This window comes from Montipora capricornis, chromosome 13, assembly GCF_036669925.1.
Source record: "Montipora capricornis isolate CH-2021 chromosome 13, ASM3666992v2, whole genome shotgun sequence".
NCBI lineage: Eukaryota > Metazoa > Cnidaria > Anthozoa > Scleractinia > Acroporidae > Montipora > Montipora capricornis.
In genome coordinates, this window is record NC_090895.1 from 44,274,111 (window position 1) to 44,283,681 (window position 9,571).

Sequence of the window (9,571 nt, forward strand, 5' to 3'; positions counted from 1 at the left end):
GGCGTTCGCTTTCCTTCTTTGACTGTTTGAACGTCTGATGTTTTGGCTAACTTCTCTTGTTCTTCGATACCTTTGGCTTGCTTTTCGGACATTTCTAGACCCCGGGCATAGTCAAGTAGAGCTTTGAGGTTCATGTTGTCTCAAAAAGCTCTGCGACTTAATCGTGAGGATAAACAGGACATGACTATGTGTGACTTGATTTCTTCATCTTCATTAGTAAACTTGCATGTTTGAGCCAGGCGTCTGTCGTGAGCCTTGTGCAGTAAGAGTGAAGTGACTCACGGGGATTCTGAGTAGCTTTTCTGAAAATGTTTAGTCTCATAGGTCTTGTTTACTTTTGGCTGAAAGTAGGCATTCACAGCCACTACAGCTTTCTCATACTCTTTCTCTTCCTCTTGATCTGGAAGTGTTTCGAATATGTCGTTGACTTCTTCACAAGCAGAGTATAAGAGCAGCGCTCGCTTGCGTGTGGGATCTTTTACATCGTGGGCAGCGAGGTACATTTGAAAGCGTTTCAGCCATTTCTTCCAATGTGGGCCGACTGAAGACAAAATTAGTGTCGTCTTCGTGTACAGAGAACGAAGGAAATGGAGGTAGGATGTTCGCCATTTCGCTTCTTTCAGGGTGGTCGATCCAAAGTAACTGTAAAATGAGCTGTAATAGTAGGCGAGTTCGCTTGAGTTAACCTCGTTGCCTGTTATAGAGTTCACAATTATAAAGACTTGCTTTTTATTCTCCAACACAGTACTCCTTTCTTTACACTCTTTCGGTTCCCTCTCCTGTGCATGCCCGTCACGCAATACAACGACATTACAATTGTTTTGTCCTCAAGATTGGGAATGAACTGAAAGGGGTCTATTTCCTTCGGCACAATATTGGCCACTGGACAGTGATGAGTTGAATGCGGATAAATTTATGGCAGCTGGTTGCTTTGAGAAATAACTACAAATATCACAAAACATCGGCAACCAACCTACAGGATACGGCCAAATCGATGTTTTCATCCTGTGACTACTGTATCTGTCTTTCATCGTCTTCGCTGATGACACTAACATGTTCTTCAAACAGGGGATATTTCTGAAATTGACAATAAAGTTGACAGTTACTTGTGAAAATACTTTGTTTGTGGTTAGTCTTATGAAGCTCATTTCATCCCGACCAAGGGACTCATCAGAGACCTTTCTGCTTGGCAAATTGTTGGGCATCACCCCCAAAGTCCCTTATATCTCATAAGGATTCCAGGTCTCTGATGAGTCCCTTGGTCGGGATGAAACGAGCTTCGTAAGATCAACCACAAACAATGTATTTTGACAAGATATTTTTGAGCTATGAAATATAGTCAGTCGTGAACGTCCTCTTGTGGCTTCTTGGTTTAAAGGTCATAAACTAATTGTACATCCTGACAAGACCAAATTCACTTTAATTCATCCTTCTCGAAAGAAAATCCACCGTGATGGGTAATACCCTTTGTAGATTATTAATTTAGATTTAGATTAATTTAGAAAATCGATCTTGATCATTCAACAGGGCTCGAAATTAACGAAAAAACCCAGTCGCAATTTTGGGACAAGATACGAAAATTTAGTCACAATTTCGCAAATTTTTGTCGCAAAATTGCCATGGTGCATTGTGTTGTCAGCGGTTTGGCAAAAAAAATATGAGCCCGCAATACTTGTGTTTAAAGAAACTGCTGAAAATGGCGAATAATCGCAGGAATGGAGCTATGCACGTAATATTGCAGCTAAATTACTCTACAATTACGCTATCTTCAGAGAAAATTCACAGCGAGAAACAAAATAATTTTGTCATTTATTTATTTATTTATTTATTTATTTATTTTAGCGAAAGTAGCAGCAAAGTGGCAACTGCTGACCCTTTTGTTTTGAAAGAGCGAAGGTGACAACAAGTCACAAATTTGCGACTTCTCCAGATCTTTTAGTTGCAAAGGGAAAAATTCAGTCGCAAATGCGACTGTATTGGTTGCAATTTTGAGCCCTGTTCAATCTTCATAGATAGCAATAAAATCACGAGAGTTGAACATACCAAATTCCTGGATATAATAATTATTATTACCCATCAAAATTTATCATGTCAGCCTCATATAAAAATCATCTCTTCTAAAGTATGTAAATCTATTGGGATCATGGTCAAATTACGGCAGTTTTTTCGTACCAAGACTCTTCTCACTCTATACAATTCGCTGATACTTTCATATCTAGAATCAGTACTGCTCTATTATTTGGGTCTCTACTTACTCTACTCACTTACTACCACGTCCTCGCCTCCAAAAAAAGCTATTCGGATCATAATTAACTCTCCACCTCGTGCACACTCCTATCCGCTCTTTAAAACTCTACAGATTCTTGACATACCGTATTTAAAATTTATAAACACCTAGTCTCTTGCCTTGTATTTCTTCACACAAAAAAACTACAGCCCCTGCCTCTCTCCTCTCTTTTTATCCCTAACTCGGATTTTCACAAGTACCCTACCTTGCAAAAAGACAACCTACACATTTATTCTCAAAGACATTCATTTCACTTCGAGTACTAGGCCCCAAAATTTAGTAATTCACTAACTACTTCTAATTATAGACAAAAACTAAGAGATTATTTCCGCTCCTTATGAATTATTGATTCTTAACACTGGCCTATTTACTTACATGTATTATTAACGATGAAATGATATATGAAATGGATCATATATGAACTGCGGATATGAAATCAAGTGGAGCTATGATCCTCACAGGACTTCAACAGGGTTTGAACCAGTGACCTCGCGATACCGGTGCAACATCTAATGTTCCCGTGAGGAATGAATCAACGATGAAATGATATTTGAAATGGAAGTCCTGAATTTTTCAGGCTTCTTTACGCAATTGCAAAAATTGCATTCATAACTGCGAGGATCATAGCTCCACTTGATTACTTATTATTATTTATTATTTATTATTATTTTATAGCATTGTATTTCACCTCATTACTTTATGTTTCACTTTGTCATGAATAGGATCATCAGGTTTTCACATACTGGAAAAAGTTTCTACATTTTGTGGAATCCATCCCAAAAATGCTTTTAGATTTTCCCACACGAAATGTTGATAGTTAATGGAGCGGATGCCCAAAATGCTAGGAATCTGGGCATCCCAGGAGGGTACCAGGGGATGCCCAAACCACTGAAGTAATATGAGAAGGGGGATGCCCATATCACCAGTGTTTTGGGTACAGGGATGCCCAAAACGCTGGGATGCCTACATCAGGGTGTCTGGAAAACCCGAATAGCGAATAGTCGCGAATAGCGAATAGCGAACAGCGAATAGTCGCAAATAGCGAATAGTCCGAACAGTGCAAATAGTGACGAATAGTCGCGAATAGTGACGAATAGTCTTCAATAGTCACCGCCTTATGCTGAACCATCTCGTAATCAAAGCAAATAATATGCTCACCTGTCGTTGAAAGAGAGTTTCGTGCATGCGTTTACAAACACTCTAAAGAAGAACAAACTTCAAAATGCAAAAATATAAATCACTTTCATTAATACATCAAGCTCATGATCATCTCCTTGCACAGTGGCGGCCGAACCAAAATTTTAGATACTCACATCTCATCATCCTCATCTGTGCTGTCCGATCCGGCGAGACACGTTCTGTAAAAAGGAATAAAATCAAAATGTGAGGCAAGTGGTTTGTGATTAAAGAGACAAACGAGCTACTCTGATAACCATTGCGTTAATTAATTATCCAAATAATCAACAGGATTTCAGTGCATTTATTCCCTTTTCTTCTCAGGGCTCAAGCTGTCCTTCGCCGACACATCTCTGCTTTTTTAGTGGGAAAATCCCAGCCCACGTTGCTGCACGGTTGACCAGGAAGTACTGGGTACCAAATTTTCGTCATTTCGTCACAATCCTCCACCCTTATTTGCCACTATTTGTTACTATTCGTCACTATTCGTGACTATTCGTCACTATTCGCGACTATTCGCCACTATTCGCTGTTCGGTATTCGCGACTATTAGTTATTCGCTATTCGGGTTTTCCAGACACCCCCCACATCACTGTGACATTGGTCCATGTACTACCCCTCATTTTGTAAATTCAATACATTTTACAAGCAGAATTTAAAACTTTGGGTGAAAGAGAGAAGTGATCCTCTAGACAATTAAAGCAGGAGCCCATGAAAAGGTGCAAACAACTCCCATACAAAGTCTATGTCAGTGCATTTTTACAGACTGATCTAGTTTAGACTACCATTTACACAAAAAAAGACGGTTCTGGTTTGGTGATGCTATGACGTCAAGTTACTTCTTGTGATTGGTCATCAGTCTCTCGAGTCTCATTTGCAGGAAATACAATCCAAAATTTGAACATGTCATGACAGGAATATGGGACTGTTGTTCTCTCCTAGTTATGAGCTACTGATTTAAAGCAACTGTTGTCTGAGTCTCATAGACACCTACATTTGTATAACCACCTACATGTATTTGTTGGCTCCAAAGGGATTCATCTATAACCTGCACTTTAAATATACATTCATTTCATTTATCAATTGTTATACCAGAACAAATGAGCACAGCAACTTGACCTGCTCATCATAGCTCAGTTGGTAGAGCATTGCACCAGCATTGCAGGGGTCATAGGTTTGAATCCCATTGAAGTCACCTGAATTTTTCAGTTGCTTATAAGACACAATTGCTCAAATTGTCCAGATAGGCAGGCGCAAGGATCATTTCTCTCTTTCGTTCGAGTTGATATGGTAAATTGACCACAGTAAAGAAATTTAAAAGCTGCCATTTTGAGTGCTTAGTTTCAATTCAGTGAGATGAAAGGCTAATGCTTGAAACGTCAGCTTTCAAATTTCTCTCTGGTGGTCATTTTACCATATCAACTCAGTTCATAAACACATTTGTAAAAACAATAATTTGTTGTATTTGTAATTTCAGTCCAATAAATGATTAAACAAGTATATTTTTACAAGCCTCCTTTGTTTGGCAGTTGAGGAGAACTGGTTGTTGTGTTCCTCAACACGGTCACTTACTTTCTTACTTTCTTTCTTCAGGTGGAACACCTGACAAAGGAGGTTTTTTAAAAGGACAAATGTGCCTTCAAGTGTGCCACTTACTTTCTTTGTTTGGATTTTGAGCTTTTTCACTTGTACATTTTGCTCTCCCAAATTGACCATTTTCACCATCCCATAATGCAATATGTTTAGGGGGTATTTACATTTAAACAATACAATAAATTATTTACTCTTGAGACTGTATTATACTTCAGTGAACTGAATATCCATAAATAAAAATTTGTTTTAATGCAAATACCCCCCAAAATGAACTGTATTATGGGATTGGTGAAAAAATTGAATTATGCAGATCATGTGATAATACTCGGTAGATTTGGTCCTTTGTTTTGTTCATTAAAAAGAGTGCATGTCCTGAGTGTTATCACGTGATCTGTATTGGGAAAACAACATGTGCAAGTGAATAAGGTCTATTGAAGTGTCGATCTTGATTGCTGTTTCCGTTTCTGGATTACAGATTTCAGGTTTTCCTTATGCAAATGTTTTTCCAAGGTGTATTAAAATATGCAGTAAAAACATCATCAGCATTCACTAGGGTGGTTTCTCTCACACTGAAGTTAAATTGGATGCACTTGGTTTGATATATCTCCAAACTGCAATAAGGGTCTCCTAATTTGGAAACCATGTGTTACACATGGTTTCCAAATTAGTGAATACCAATAAGGCTTTTTGACAATCTTTGCAGCCAAAACATGAAGGCACATTTGTCCTTTTAAAAAACCTCCTTTGCCAGGTGTTCCACCTCATAAGGTCTTAGCAAACTAGGGCCTATGAACCTATTGCTTCTTTGAGATCTGGAGGACCTATGAACTGAGGCAGTTGTTGCATATTGCTACAGCATGTGTTTATAAACTGAGGCAGTTGTAACTTTTTGCATATACTACAGCACACTTTTTCGTTTTTCATCTTACATGGTGTTGTGTTGTGCCTCACAACCTCCATTTCTCCCCGAGGGGCCCTAGTGCTTTCTTCTACACAACTTCTGCTTTTTCCTGGATCAGCATTTTGTGCAGAGTGATTGATATGATGTAATCCATGACCTCATAAGGTATTTTATATTTCATATAGACAGACAGACAGATAGCCTTTATTTTAGCACGATAAAAATTTAAAGCTCTGCAGCTTGTGGGGTCGTGCAAATAAAAACTAAATATCTAAAATATAAAATGAACACTATACAAGCTATAATATTATACATAAAAAGATATACGTAAATAATAATATTATTATTGTTAAAAACTCTGACTAAAACTATTTACATCAAACAGTCAATATTAAATTAATTTAAATGGCCATGTGCATGTCCTTTACAACTAACCGATGACTGAAAATACATAGATTTCCTTAAATTTTGCTAAAATCTGTACTTCTAAAATTTGAAGTCAAAAAAGAAGATTCCCCAAATGTCAATTCTTGGAAAAGGTCACAAGATCGAAGTGTCTTTGCCAGGCACTTGTAGCTCTTGTCCACAAAGTCTTGTGTGTTACGTACGATAGCATTCCGCAATATTGTACCTCTACCGGCTATGGCATTTCTTTCGTGGTTCTTGCTAAAATGTGCGACCATTAGTAAATCGTTTGTCAGCATGTCCCAATTCGTGCTTGATTGCAATTGTGTCCGAAAGCTCCTGTGGTAGTCCATGGTGAAATGCTTTGTAGCAAACGCTAGAGTGCCATCAGGCTTTCTAAAGGGACCAATGGGTTTACTTGCCTGTGAGCTGGTTGCATTATTTAACAGTTTCCAGAATGCACTCTAACTTTTAGCTTTATTAAAGATCATGGAAAAATATGAGGCTTGGCACATCTCAAATCAGACGTTACTTTGTTCCCTGCTGTCTTGTAGTCTGATCACAATTTCGTACACTACGAAGTAATGGCACCTTTAAATAGTCTATATCTTCAGTTCATTGCTAAACAAATGCCATTCATTATCCAGGGTGCTGAAGATGTCTTAACCTTTGTATGTTTCCATGGAGCTTGCTCGTCACATATGTCTGTAAAAAGTTGTTGCCAACCCATAGTTGATCATCAAGGTCGTCAAAAATAGACGCAATGTGAAAGGGAGCTGCCTGACTGTCTTTTCAGAATTCACATTCATCAAAATTTCTGAAATGCCTTTTGCAAATTACTTTTTGAGGTGGCTTTTTGTGTTTCAGCTTTATAGTTGAATAAATTAGTTGTGGTCTAAAATTCCTGATGGATATGCCCCAACAAGTCTGACCAGATCCTTTCTCATAGTGACAATAAGGTCACAGTAATGAACAAGACGAAGGTGTTACTCTTGTTTCCTGGACAATATTTTGCATATTGAATGCATCCATTGAGTGGCCTTTCTTGATCCATGGTCGTGTTTTAACTGCTTCAACTGTTTTAACTGTTTCACGCTTTCTTACAGGTTAGGTGATTTGTTTGGGCATACATAAACCTGGCACCCTGCTAGCAGAGCCTTTCTTTCGCTTGCTCGATTTTGGCGTTCTCGAGAAAGGCTCTGCATGAATCGAGTAAGATCTTTTTTGAATATGCGCTGCATGTTGCCAGGATACAGTCTCGAACCCAAGCCTAATAGGCCAGATCTCGCCGCCATCTTGGTTTTTCATGGTACAGCGGGCTCAATTATAACCATCGGTTTTGTCACTAAACGGACGCTCGCACTGCTAAAACCGGTTTGACGAGAGAAAACAAGATTGACTAGTCCAGAAGTTCGGGCTTCGGCGGTTTCAAAGAGTTGACGTGATTCGGGCAGAGCGTCCTATTCTCCTCATCAGTAAAGAAAAAGACAAAAGGAGGCTCTGCTCGAAGGGTGTACACTTGGGTTCTTAATACCCTATTGATGAAATCACTTTGTGAGTTTGAACAGTTGAGGGTTAACTGAACTGTTTTGCTGTACATCAAACAATCAGGTCAAAGCATGTCAAGGGAAGTCAACTAAACAATCACTGCAATGGGGACACCCAGTTATTTCTAGGAACTAATAATAATTGATAATAAGTAGTAACCATTTATTGACCCAAACTAATTAAAATATCCCCTGCCTGCTTTTAGAGGATACAGTTGGACATTAGTATGTTGTGATTTTTATCTTCATTATGTCTGCACTGTTGGCAACTGGGCCTCACAAGTGATGCTATTTTTTTCTTACAGCTAATGTGACTCAACAGTCTAAAAGATGGCGAGTGCTGTATCATCATTTTCATCCTCTAAGGAAACAACAAACTACGCACGGTTGTGTCGTCTTTTAGTGGATGTGGGAACTCAGGCACTCAGAGACACCTTTGACAGGATACATCCCCAAGCTGTCTGCACTGGATATTAGCCAGTAAGTTACCTACATTGCAATCGCTGCGGAAAAGGAAGATTTTAAATGCTACACAGTGGGGAACGCTGTACCCAACTATCTCATCATCAGTCTCATCAGCTAGCTTTGACATTACGCTTCTGATGGTACTGCTGAGGAACATTTGTGGCTTGAGTGCCCCTGCCAGCACTGGAAGCTGGGACATCCTTCCCCCTGCTTCTGATAACAGCATTGAAGCCAACATAGTAAGAATCAAGTATTACAGAAACAGTGTCTATGGTCATGCATCCCAGGCATCTGTTGACGAGCCAACATTCCATGCATTATGGCTTGAGATCAGCAATGCATTGTTAGCACTTGGATCTGCAGCAAGTTATACATCTGCAATTAGCCGACTGAAGACTGAGTGCATGGATCCTGATGTTGAAGAGCACTATCGTGAGTTGCTGAAAGAGTGGAAGAAAGATGATGATAGCACCAAGGACGAGCTTGAACAACTTAAAGGTACACTACCTTATTAATGGGCGTTCGTTGTTAAATTCAACCGCCTTCTTTCAAGTGCCAATGAAATAGCCGATATTACTACTTTCGCTTCCTCCAGCTGATACACTCTACTCCCACTAAGGAACAACATTCAACTTTAGGAAGTAATGTTTGCATCAAAATTTAAGTGAAGATTTTTCTGAAAAGTGTTTGTATCAGAAAAAATTGAATTTTTAATTCACTCATTTTACTTAAAATTTTTGTGAGCACCACTGTCTTAAAGATTGTGATGTGTAACGGTTGCCTTATTGTTCTGATACAAAAGGTTTTTGTATGATAACGTTAGGACAACCGTAAAATGTCACAATTATTATTCAAGATGGCCGGGAAATTTTAACAACAGAGGCAATACTGAAATATATTTATTTCAGACAAAACTCTTTTTTTTAAATGTTCAGGAAATTTTGATTTTATAGACAAAATTTCCCGTGCTTTAAACAATGGGCAAAAAAATGTTATTTTCCAAATGTTATGTTATTTTTTGTGTTTTTAAGCTATTCAGACCATTATTCCTACTGAGTTTCTGTGAGTTGCTGGCTTTACTTTGTTCGTTTCTACCTTGTTTTTCCTCATTTATTATTATTTTTCTTAAATAATAAAGAGATCCTGAGGACACACGGAGTGCACACTCGGGACAAACTAAAAGAGATCCTGGGTAGG

At 38.6% G+C, this 9,571-nt stretch overlaps 1 pseudogene; it reads left to right on the forward strand.

Moving 5' to 3' along the window:
• The first annotated feature begins 553 nt into the window (after positions 1 to 553).
• LOC138030871 (E3 ubiquitin-protein ligase DZIP3-like) lies at positions 554 to 8,889 on the forward strand (annotated as a pseudogene).
• The last annotated feature ends 682 nt before the right edge of the window (positions 8,890 to 9,571 follow it).